Source organism: Lissotriton vulgaris, chromosome 1_1, assembly GCF_964263255.1.
Source record: "Lissotriton vulgaris chromosome 1_1, aLisVul1.2, whole genome shotgun sequence".
NCBI lineage: Eukaryota > Metazoa > Chordata > Amphibia > Caudata > Salamandridae > Lissotriton > Lissotriton vulgaris.
In genome coordinates this window covers 1,669,360,218-1,669,373,431 of record NC_141685.1, presented here as the reverse complement: position 1 = coordinate 1,669,373,431, position 13,214 = coordinate 1,669,360,218, and the positions used below count along the sequence as shown (strand labels likewise).

Here is a 13,214-nt window from a genome sequence, read left to right as displayed (position 1 = left end):
GGTCACTTGTCACCCTTCTAGCTTATAGCCACAGAGTACCTTTTGGCGCTTACTAATGTGAGTATTCTTTTTTTTTGCCTCACCAACAGACCCACTTTGGATTCATTTCTATAAAGAACTAGTGCCAAACACCAAGTTGCCTTTCACGTTATTAGTGATTAGTCATACCCTGTGGTTCGGTCAAGTGCTGCAAAATTGGTGGTATTTTCACCTTTTTTTATTTACATACAGTCCCAGCTTGATACCTTTCAAATAACTGACTGGTATCAAACCTTCCCTGCAGAATATGCTGCCTCTTGGAGAAAGATGGTTGTGCTTGGTACTGTACAGGATGGTATTCTTAAGTGCTTTTGAAAAAACTGCACAGTTGAACTACAAACTCATTAAGTTACATTCAACTGTGCCTCTTCCAAAACTAGCTGACCTCTCCAGCATCCTTACCTGAATGGATACCACTTTAGATTGTGTATCAAAGCCAATCTTTTGAAATTTCTCAATAAGCGCAGTACATATTGGCTTTATTGTAAATGTGGCTGCATTTTTCTTTGTTTTTATTTAATCTGTTTTATTTATCTGATAAAGACTTCTAGTCGCAGATTCCTTACCTTAGAATTTAGACTGGCGTCAGACTGGATCCGAAATATTTTTCGTGAGTACCCCTGTGCGCTGGTAGGTGTCATCGATTGGCTCCGCGTCTGATCATTCGCGAAGCCCGAAGATTTCCTTGTCCCATTTGAAGGCTCAAAAACTGACACGACTCCTGCCCAACTGAAACAGTTCAATGAATCCATGCACCTCCTATTTGGGCATCCCAATCCTGTCAACATGTCTTTGGGCCCGTGGGGTCAGAAGGGGCCACTTCTGGTTTTGTGCCACCGAGGCCCCCAGGGATCCATTTCTAGATCCGCACCGATGCCGGTTGTGCTATCTTGACCTTCCCGGGCACTTGTCCTGAAGCTCCCCCCGGCGACGCCATTCCGATTGTCATCCTAACTTGGAGCCGGAGGGCCGTCACCGGCAACTACTTTGATACCGGCCAGAGCCTTGCCTACTAGATTGGAGCCAGAGCCTTATTTCCATCGGCCAGTGCTTGGGAAAGACTGGAAGGGGTCACTGGACCCTTTAGAATGCCAGTCCTATGAGGAAGAACAGAGTGTGGGCTGGTGGGAGGACCTGGGTGAGGCCAACTGCCTGGATACTTCTCCAGAGGCTGTTTTTCTTTCTCCCCCCTACTGTGGCTATGGAGGAGGGAGCTTCTTACGCAATGGTGTTGCAGAGGGCTGCTGAGTTCTTTAAATAAATAAATGATAATAATAGCAATAAATAATACCAGCATTTGTAAAGCGCACAGCTACCTCCGGAGAGGTGTCCCGCGCTGGGGGCCGTCGGGAAGATTAAGCGAGCGATTGCCCAGAGTCTCATGGTGCTGGGATAACCTGTCCCCGACGCCGAGGATCGAACCGTGAACACCGTGGTCCGGAGTCAGGTACACTGGCTGCTGCACCACACCTCTTCCTTGAACCTCAGCTACCCACAGTGGCAGTCAAAACTGATCTCTTGACAGAGCAGCTGCCACCAGTAGTCTCAACGTCGGAAGCCTTACTCCCATTCAATGTCAGCTTCTCTGACATAGTGTTTGGTACCTGGTCCAAACCCAACACAGGGGCTCCTATGAATTGGATGATTGCCCACCGCCACCGCCCCATACCTGGGGACCCAAACCTCCTCACGCAACATCCTACCCCTGAGAGCTTGGTGGTCCAAGCCTCCATCTCCCCAGGGACTTTCCCTACCGCTCCCCTGGATAGGGAATTCAAGATGCTGGACTCATTTGGGAAGATGTTTTCTTCAGCCAGCCTGGCATTACGGTCCGTGAACACCGCATGCCTTTTGGGTCTTTAATACCACATTTTGTGGGATACCTTTGTGCAAGTACTGGTACTGGTCCTGGAGGAAGCCCAAGCTGTACTCTACCAGATAGTCACTGACTGGAAAGATACAGCAAATGTCACTTTGTTGCAGACTTGACATGATCGGCTCACTAGGCAGAGCGGTTTCAACAACAGAGGTCCTTAAGCAACACGTCTGACTGTGGATGACTGGCTTTTCAAGGGATGTCCAAGCTTCCCTTATGGACATGCCTTTGCAATGGAACCAGTTTCTTTGAAGAACAGTCCAATCCGGTGCTCAATCGCTTTAAGGATTCTCGTACTACAGCCAGATCCTTGGGCCTCTCTGCTGCCCCACGTCCACTTCAATCTGCCTCTAGGCGACTACTGAAGGGGTTTTCAACTGTGCTGTTTTCTGCCCAGACACCCACGCTGCGCAAACTCCCCAGTTTTTTGCGTGGCTAAGTGCCTGATACCCACAGACCTCGTGGGTCAGGTGCCCAGCAGTCGGGTCAGTCTGCCCCGTCCCCCACCTGTAACCGCCTCAAAATCCTCCTAGTCTGCTCCTTTACGACCAAGCACCTAGTTAGCAGCAGGATTTGCCATCATCGGTCCCTGGTAGTCCATAAAATCGGACAAGTGGGTTCTGCAGATTGTCCGAAGGGTCTACTCTCTCCTCTTCAAGACTATCTCTCCCCCAGTGCCACAATCTCATGACCGGCTGATGGAGGATCATCTGGCCCTTGTTCGCGAGGAGGTCATGGCCGAGGGAGCCATAGAGGGTTCTTGTTCCAGAAGTAGGCTGTTGTTGTTCCCGCTACTTTATGGTTTCCAAAAAGGACAACAGCCTTCGTCCTATCTACGATCTCCAGACTCTCAATCTGTTCCTCAAGAGGGAGAAATTAAAAATGCTCATGTTGACTCGGGTCTTGTCCGCCCTGGATCCAGGAGACTGGATGTTTGAAGGACTTGCAGGGCGGCTATTTTCATATTCCTGTCCTGACTGCCCATCGGCGCGATCTGTGGTTTATGGTTGGCCACAAGCACTTTCATCTCACTGTACTCCCCTTTAGCCCTCAGACTTCTCACCTTGAAACCAGCCTTCCTTGTGGCAATTACATCTGCCCACAGAATAAGTGAGCTGCAGGCCTTATAATTGAAGCCTCCTATCGCTCAGTCTATTGTGACAAACTGGTGCTTCGCACAAGGACCTCCTTTCTACCAAAAAAGGTCACCTCTTTTCACGTAGGCCAATCTATCACATTGCATACCTTTTTATGCTCTTCCACATCTCTCTAGGGAAGAGGAGCAACTCCACCATCTGGACCCCAAAGAGCATTGTTCTTTCTTGACCGCACACAAGAGAACCGGGTGGACGACCAACCCTTTGTGTGGTATGTTGGTACAAAGACAGGTTGGGCTGTACAGAAGCGAACCATCTCCACATCTGCATCAAAATCTGCTATGCACTCGCTAAGAAGAAACCTCCTTAAGGTTTGTGGCTCATTCCACCAGAGCTAAAGCGGCCACCACTGTTAGCACGCAGAGAGCCAGGCCTTGATATCTACCAGGCAGCAATGTGGACTTCCCTGCACTCCTTCACCAAACATTACTGTTGGGGCAGTTGGGTCCTCGAGGATGGGCTCTTTGCCCTTTTGTTCCTGCAGGACTTTCTCGTTTGAAATTGATTCGCAGACCCTCCTCCGGGGATGGTATTGCTTGGGCATAGGAAGCTGACTTTTGATGTAGTGTACCAAAAAGAGGTACTTAGAGGTCACCCGCTCTAGCCGTTAGGCCATATCCTCTCTCCATATCTGAAGTTCTGAAACGCTTCTGTAACTGCAGTATATGGACCTGATTTTCAGAATCTTTGGTTGTGTAAATGAAACTGGTCAAAGCAAAGAGCTGAATTTGTGGTTGGATTTACTGTTTTTTTTTTTTAAACCTTTATTTATAAAAAGCACAGTACACAGCGTCTGCCTACAACCCCTCGGGGCCGCCGCTATGACACATGACGAAAGGATAAAAAGGAAATAAGGAGAAAGTACGCCGTTAAAGCAATCTCTGAGCGTAAATTATCGTGTGGAACATAGAACCATATCAAAAGGATAAAAAAAAAGGTTTAATTTTATGATTTTGTCGAAGAAAAACAACACACAAACACATGGTATCATACTGGCAAGGGTCATAGGAGGGGGGGAAAGGGGAGATGGAATAAGTAAATAAAGGAACGCATCTGGTAAGGGGGGGGCGAGCATGAAGGGGGAAAAAACAAGATAATACGGAAAACAGGAAACGGAGCGTCAATCATGGGGAGGAGGGGAGAGGAGCCTCCTAGTCAAGTGGAGGGGAGCAAATATCTCCGCGGTACTAATTCCACTGAGCCCAGACCCTGGACCATTTCATGGGACGCCCCCGTGCCTCATACACCGTTTTTTCTCGAAACATGCACCAGTCCATGTTCTCCTTCCAGGCACTGAGCAGCGGTGGTCTAGAGGAGCTCCAGAGCTGAGCTATATCTCTCTTCGCAACCATGTTGCCCAGAGTGACCCAAAGCGTCTGAGCAGCATTACAGTCCGAAGGCTCCCACACATTAAGCAGGCAACGTCGTGCTTCGGGAAGGAGAGGGACTCCGGTGACACGAACCATAACATCATGCACTCTAGACCAGAAAACCGAGACCATCTGGCATTCCCACAAAACATGGAGAAAAGTACCATCCATACCGCACCCACGCCTGCATCGTCCATCCGAAACTAATCCCATTCGCACCAGACGCATACCAGTCACATACACACGGTGGAGGATCTTCAGCTGGACAAAACGAAGTCGAGCCGGAATAGCCACCTCTTTCGGGGAGGACACAGCGGATTGCCAGTCCTCGTCGTCGAGTTCAAGCCCGTCAGCTGTCCAAGAAGCACGAAGTTTCTCCAGCTGATCAGCCCTGTTGTTAATGAGCTTCTTGTATATTAAGGAAATCGTGCTATCAGGGACAGGGCCGTCTAGGACACGGTCCTCCAAGGGGTAGGATTGCGGAATATCAGTACCGGGGGGAAAGACGGAGGCCAAGGCATGTCGAACCTGCATATATCGAAAGTGCTCCTTGTCATCGAGCCGGTATTCCAGTTTCAAAACTGCAAAGGACTTCACAGCGCCCCGTGCCCATAGATCCTCCACCTTACTTATCCCAATCATGTCCCACTTATCAAACCCTTTCGTCTTCCACAGGTTGCCCAATCGATCCGAATCATACAGTGGCGTCATACGCGTCAGCTTACCACCCCAGCCCGTAGCCACAGTTTCATCCCTCCAGGCCCGCACCGCACACTTCGTAGGACCCGTAAGGAGACGGATGGGTGACTTTGAGTACAAAGCCCTATTAAAGTTGCCACCGGGCAATAAAATTTTATCCAAGGCAAAGGCGGGAGCGGGTTCCGATGAGTACGTCGCATGATTAATAGCGCTCAGGTGTGAGGCCCAGTAATAGCGTCTAATATCTGGCAAAGCAATACCACCATCGTACCAGGAAAGGGTGAGCTTGGACAATGCAATACGGGCACGACCATCCCAAATTAGTTGTCGCTGTAAACTCTCGACCTCGCGAAAGTAGCGAGCAGGGACTGGGTCAAAGAAATTCTGCAAGGCGTAAAGAAATCGGGGGAGCGACATCATTTTAAAAAGCGCCGCTCGGCCCAATGGGGATAGGGGCAATTCACGCCACCGTCTCACATCCTGTTTGAGTCGGCGGAGCGGAGCGTACAAGTTTCTCTCATAGCGAACTGAAGAAACCGTAGAGACATAGATCCCCAAATATTTGAAGCCGTCCGCAGCCACCAAAATTGGGAACCTGCGAGGCAGAGGCGGCAGAACCCCGGCTATGACATAAACACAGGACTTGGTCCAGTTGATGACCAATCCAGAGTTCTTACCGAAGGATGTAAGAACGTCGAAGAGGACGTTCAAGGACTTTTGAGGGGAAGTGAGATAGAGAAGGATATCATCGGCATACAATGAGACGCGATCCTCTAGATCTGGCGCCCACCGGATCCCCTTAATCGAGGGTTCCCACCGAAGCCACGCCGCAAGGGGTTCAAGCGCCAGCGCGAATAGGAGCGGGGAAAGCGGACAGCCCTGACGGGTGCCACGGCCTAATGGGAAGGGGTCAGAGCATCTACCATTTACCACAACCTGAGCCAGTGGTTGTTCGTAGAGGAGCTTGACCCAGGCAATAAAGTTAGGACCAAAGCCAAACTTAGAGAGGGCCGCCCATAGATAGGGCCATTCGATAGTGTCGAAAGCCATAGTAGCGTCTAGGGAGGCCACCACCGCCGGCTCCGTGAGAGTTGCAGCTCTCGCGAGAACACCATGAAGCCTACGCAGGTTAAGGGCCGTGTTTCTGTGCGGTATGAAACCGGATTGATCCGGATGGATCAAGTCACAAATCACCTTCAACAACCGATTGGCCAGAACCTTGGCCAGGATTTTAGGTTCCGCGTTTAGCAGGGAAATGGGGCGGTAGGAGGTGCAGTGGTCACGAGGCTTGCCATCCTTATAAATGACCACTATAGTAGCTAGGCGCTGCTCAAGTGGAAGGGTTCCAGCCTCGGACGCATCGAGAAACATGTTGCGCAGATGGGCGGCCATCTTGTCCGGGCAAAGTTTGTAAAGTTCAATGGGCAAACCGTTCGGGCCCATCGCCTTACCCGAGCGTAACGATCGGATAGCAAGGGCAATCTCATCCACCGTAAAGGGAGCCTCCAGAGCAAGGCCCTCTTCTTCCGAGACAGTAGGAAGAGCTATATCACGCAACAACAGCCTGGAATCAGCCTCATCACGATCACTCACCGGGGTATAGACCTTCCGGAAGTGGTCAACAAAGCAATCAACAATCTCGCCGGGGTCGGACACACTCTCACCAGATTCGCGAACAATAACAGGCACAACACGACTCGCTCGTTCAGCCTTATACAGCCATGCCAGGAGTTTGCTGGCCTTGTCACCCACATCATACAGCCGGCCCAATTGATTCGCTCGCATCAACTTAGCAGCAACGGTAACACAAGCCTTGTAATCAGCCTGTTTCAGTTCCAGAGTGTGCAACAGCGCAGGCGTGTCGTCCCCACCCAGCTCACTTTCAAGCGCCGTGATTTCAGTCTCAAGGGCCAGAACGGCCTCCCTCTTAGCCCTTCGCTCAGCAGCAATGAGAGATAGTGCAGAACCCCTAATAACCGTTTTAAAGGCCTCCCAAAGAACCGTAGGGGAGGTGACCGAGCCCACATTTTCATCAAAGTAACAGTCAATAGCCTTCACCATATCTGAGCGGAGCCGGGGGTTCCGGAAGTGCCAGGGAGGGACAGGGGGAATCCTGTTACCAAGCAGACCACCCACAGAAATCTTAATCATCAAGGGGGAATGATCTGAGATACCCCGGGGAAGATGACGAACCTCCCGGACAGAGGATAGAGTAGAAGCCAGCATAAAGAAATAATCTATACGAGAGAGGCTGCCATGCGCACCAGAGTGAAAGGTATACTGCAGCAGGGCCGGGTGTAGCGAACGCCAGACATCCACCAGACCAAAAGTATCAGCCATCTCATTGAGCCACATCTGGGATGGCGGCAGGACTCTAGGGGGCAGCCGATCACATTCGCCAGACATAACAGAGTTAAAGTCTCCGCCTATGATCAACAGACCATCAGGGAGACCAAGAAGAGTCTTGCCAAGGTCGGCGTAGGTGGTAGCCTGCAGCCCCGGGGGAATATACACAACCACTAATACAATTGGTTTACCCTCCCATCTCCCGAAGACAGCAGCATACCGCCCCCGATCATCCAGTATAACATCGTCAATCGCAAAGGCTAGGGAGGATTTCACCATTATACCCACTCCCCGGGACCCGGTGGTGAAACCAGCATGGGCGACCAGTCGATAGCCCCGACGGTCAAGAGCCTTACAGGCATTACCGATCAAGTGCGTCTCTTGAAGGAACACAAAATCCGGGGCATGGCGCCTCAGAAACGGTAACACAATGCCACGTTTAATTCTGTCACCCAAACCGTTGACGTTCCAAGAAAAGACCTGCATCTCACCCCCCCCCATCCCAGCAAAGGCGACCCGATCCAACCCCCCCCACAACCCCGAATCCAGAATATTTGCAATCAGTGACATACCATGAAAAAGGGAACATAACAAAAAACATGAAACACAACCAAGTCCCCAAGAACCACCCCCCAACCAAGAACCCGTTACAACGCCCCCCACCCTGCACCCCTGCTGACTGAAAAGCCACCCCAAACTGCAGTGTGCCTGTCGCCCCATCTGATCTACACAAAGAACCCCCCCGAGGAGGAAGGGAGAAATCACCCACACCCGCACCGCCACGGGCATAATCATAAAGCACACAATAAATTTACTCTGTAGAGTTCATAGTCTCAAGTCGGACCTCCGGGGGCCCACGTTACTCCTGGGCCGTTGCACCACCTTCCGCACCACCAGGGCCTCCGCTCTCAGTGTCATCTTTCGGCAACGAGTCCAACCAGTCACTAGCACGGTCCGGCTGATCGAAAAAATAAGCTCGTTCTCTGAACTCAATCCGCAAGCGAGCTGGAAACAACATGGCGTATTTCAGTCCCCGATCTCTCAGACGACGCTTCACTCCGAGGAACCCAGATCGTTGTCGTTGCACTTGGGGAGTGAAATCAGGATAGATAGAGACAGAGTTATTGTCGTACTTCAACTGGCCATGTTTACGAGCGGCCTGTAGGATAGCGTCTCTGTCCCGATAGTGAAATAGTCTTGCGATGATAGGCCTCGGCGGGCCTCCTGGCTTCACCTGACCTCCTGGGAAACGATAGGCGCGCTCTACGGCAAAGAACTTGCTGAGTCCTGCAGGAGCGAGTTTAGCGACAATAAGTTCCTCGACCAGTAGATTGATCGAGGCAGCACCATCATTTTCCGGCACTCCAACCAAGCGTATGTTGTTCCGCCTGGCCCTATTATCGTAGTCTTCCATGCGTTTAAGCAATAGGTCGTGTGAGGAACGCAGATTTCCTATCTCTGACTCACTCTCTGCTTCCAAGCTGAGTGGTCGCTCCCCTGCTGCTGAGGTATCGTTTGTGCAGCGCTTACGCTCTAACCTGGTCTGCGATTAATAATTACTGCCTGCTGTGTGCCCTCATTACCGCTGCGTGCTGGAACTGCCGCTTTGCCCATATAATTGCTGAATTTACCGATTTGCCCATTTACAGTGCGATACTGCTAGCGTGACTCTGTTGCATATTGTGTTTTCATCTCGCCGCTTTCTCATTTGCATTTTGTTCCGTAGCGTGACACTATTGTAGTATTTGCGTTTCCCCCCTAGCGCTCCTGCCGCCCTGACCCCTCCACCTCCATTTTGTTGTTGTTGTCGTCCTCCTTTGCCCGCCCCGCCTCCCAGCTGAAGCGCCCTCCCACAGACAACAAACAGCGCTCCCACACCAGGAAGCGCCGTGACTCACTCTCTGCTTCCAAGCTGAGTGGTCGCTCCCCTGCTGCTGAGGTATCGTTTGTGCAGCGCTTACGCTCTAACCTGGTCTGCGATTAATAATTACTGCCTGCTGTGTGCCCTCATTACCGCTGCGTGCTGGAACTGCCGCTTTGCCCATATAATTGCTGAATTTACCGATTTGCCCATTTACAGTGCGATACTGCTAGCGTGACTCTGTTGCATATTGTGTTTTCATCTCGCCGCTTTAACTCATTTGCATTTTGTTCCGTAGCGTGACACTATTGTAGTATTTGCGTTTCCCCCCTAGCGCTCCTGCCGCCCTGACCCCTCCACCTCCATTTTGTTGTTGTTGTCGTCCTCCTTTACCCGCCCCGCCTCCCAGCTGAAGCGCCCTCGCCCCTCCCCCCACCATCCATTTATGGCCAATGCCCCCACGCGCAGCGTCCACGCGCTACGGCCTCGCCGAAGGTGCGCCAAAGGTAAGCCCGTCTACGCCCGTCCGCGCCTGGACCGCGCCCAGCGCCGGACCCCCTGCCCCTCGCGCTGCCCTGCCTCCCCGCACTACCTACGATGCCGCCACCCTCCTAGCCCTTAACCCCGGTCGCGCCCCCAACTGCGTCCAAGCCGCTCCTGGACACACCCATGGCCCTTTCTCCTGCTACTCCTGCCAATTCAGCGGCACCGACAACATCTCCGCTACGACCACACCACAGATTCCCGACCCCAACCACCTACAATGCATCCTTCTCAACACCCGATCGGTGCACAGGCACGCCATTGACCTATGGAACCTACTAGACACCATCTCTCCAGACGTCGCCTTCCTTACGGAAACATGGATGAATGCTTCCTCGGCTCCAGACATCACCATTGCCATCCCTGAAGACTATAAGATCACCCGCAAAGACCGTACCAGCCACACAGGAGGAGGAATCGCTATCGTCCATAAGAAATCTATCCGCATCTCAACCAGCTCTGACGCCAACCTCGCCAACTCCGAACACCTTCACTTCCAGATCCACATCGACCCCAAAACTACACTCAGAGGCACCCTCCTCTACAGACCACCAGGACCCCGCGCAAAATTCAGTGAAGACATCACAGACTTCATCTCTCCACACGCGCTCCCCTCCAAAGACTATATTCTTCTGGGAGACCTCAACTTTCACCTCGAAAAGATAAACGACCACAACACCGCCACCCTCGTGGACAACCTCGCCAACCTCGGACTTCAACAACTAGTCACCTCCCCCACCCATATCGCAGGTCACACACTCGACCCCATCTTCACTTCCAGCAATCATGTCTCCTTCAGCCACACTACGAATCTCCTATGGACCGACCACAGCTGCGTTCACTTCACCTACAACAAGCCGAAACCCATCAACCACTCCCAACCTACCCTGCAAAGAAACTGGAACAAAATCACCACGGACCAAATCTCCGCATCGCTCCTTCGAAACTCCCCAGCCCTCTCTTCTAACGCCAACGAAGCCGCCGCCAACCTCACCCTATGGTTATCCAACACCGCCGACACCTTAGCTCCACTGAAAAAACGTCAAAGTAAACCTGGCAGCAAGAAAGCCTCATGGTTCAACGATGATCTCAAGAAGTCCAAGAAACTCTGCCGCTCCCTTGAAAAGGCCTGGAAAAAAGACCCAACCACCAGCACCAAGGACGCCTTCAAAAGCGCCACCCGCACTCACCACCAACTGATCCGAAAAGCCAAGAAAACAGCATTCAAGGATCGACTTGACAACAACGCCCACAACAGCAAGGAACTTTTCAACATCGTCAAGGAATTTTCCAATCCCTCGGCCAACTCCAACGACATCACCCCCTCTCAAACCCTCTGCGACTCCCTCGCCTCTTTTTTCCACAACAAGATTGCAGACATCCACAACAGCTTTGACAACCAACCCGGAAACCAACCCACCCTACCATCTGCTGACCATCTTCCCCCCGTGAACACCCTTAACGCCTGGAACCCAATCTCCACTGAGGACACCATCCGCCTGATGAATTCCATCCACTCAGGATCCCCCACAGACCCATGCCCTCACCACATCTTCAACAAAGCAGACTCCGTCATAGCACCGCACCTCCGTGACGTCATCAACTGCTCCTTCAACTCCGCTACCTTCCCAGAAGACTGGAAACACGCTGAACTCACCGCCCTTCTGAAAAAACCAACAGCGGACCCCACCGAACTCAAAAATTACCGCCCCATCTCGCTTCTCCCATTCCCGGCCAAAGTCATCGAAAAAGCCGTCAACAACCAGCTCGCCGCCTTCCTCGAAGCCAACAAATCCGTCGACCCCTCACAATCTGGCTTCCGAGCAAAACACAGCACTGAGACCGCCCTCATCGCAGCAACAGACGACATTCGAACTCTACTGGACAATGGAGACACAGTCGCCCTCATCCTCCTCGACCTCTCTGCAGCATTCGATACAGTCTGCCACAGCACCCTTCTACAACGCCTCAATAACATCGGAATCCAAGGAAAAGCACTTGAATGGATCACATCGTTCCTCACCGGAAGAACCCAGAGAGTCCGCCTTCCTCCATTCAAGTCCGAGGCCTCTGAAGTCATCTGCGGCGTACCTCAAGGATCCTCACTCAGTCCCACCCTCTTCAACATATACATGAGCCCCCTCGCGGCCATCGCACGCCAACACAACCTCAACATCATCTCTTACGCGGACGACACTCAACTGATCCTTTCTCTCACCAACGACCCCAGCACCGCCAAAACTAACCTACACGAAGGAATGAAAGAAGTTGCCGAATGGATGAAACAAAGCCGTCTGAAACTGAACTCAGACAAAACAGAAGTCCTCATCTTAGGCACATCCCCCTCTGCTTGGGACGACTCCTGGTGGCCGGAAGCCCTCGGAAAAGCACCCATCCCGACAGACCACGCACGGAACCTTGGCGTCATCCTGGATTCTTCACTCTCAATGAGCAAACAAGTCAGCGCTGTATCCTCTTCCTGCTTCAACATTCTTCGCATGCTCAGAAAAACATTTCGCTGGATCCCCTCCGAAACAAGGAAAACAGTCACCCACGCCCTGGTCACGAGCCGACTGAACTACGGAAACACCCTCTACGCAGGTACCACCGCTAAACTCCAGAAGAAACTCCAACGAATCCAAAACGCCTCAGCCAGGCTCATATTAGACATCCCACGCAACAAACACATCTCTGGTCACCTTAAAGACCTCCACTGGCTACCCGTCAATAAGAGGATCACCTTCCGTCTGCTCACCCACGCACACAAATCACTCTACGACATCGGACCAGATTGCCTCAACTCTCGACTGTCCTTCTACACCCCCTCACGCCAACTACGTTCCTCCAACCAAGCCCTCGCCACTGTACCTCGCATCAACAAGACCACCATGGGAGGCAGATCCTTTTCATACCTGGCTGCTAAAACATGGAACTCACTCCCCGCTTACCTCCGCCTCACCCAGAACCACCTAGCGTTCAGAAAGCAGCTTAAAACGTGGATATTTGACAAATAATCCTACTCCCCTTCCTAAGCGCCTTGAAACCCTATGGGTATGTAGTGCGCTATACAAATGTTATGACTTGACTTGACTTGACTGATTGCGCCTCCGCCATGTCAGTCACCAAACTCGACGCCTTTAAGTCCAATGCCTTCACCCTCTCATTCGTCTTGGCCTGATCGGCTCGAATAAGAGTAACATCCACCTCCACCGTGTCTCTTGGACACGATGGCTTCATATTGCTGACTCATATCGGCCTTGAGTCCAGAGATGGCGGCCAAAAGGTCTTGAAGTGACACTTCAGAGGAAGACGACATGTCGGTT

General features: G+C 51.9%; 1 protein-coding gene across 2 annotated transcripts in view; it reads left to right on the top strand.

Annotated features, from left to right (window-relative positions):
* The window catches only part of COPG2 (coat protein complex I subunit gamma 2), a 384,275-nt gene that overhangs the window by 186,136 nt on the left and 184,925 nt on the right, over positions 1–13,214 (top strand). The gene's annotated exons all lie outside the window — the stretch shown is intronic.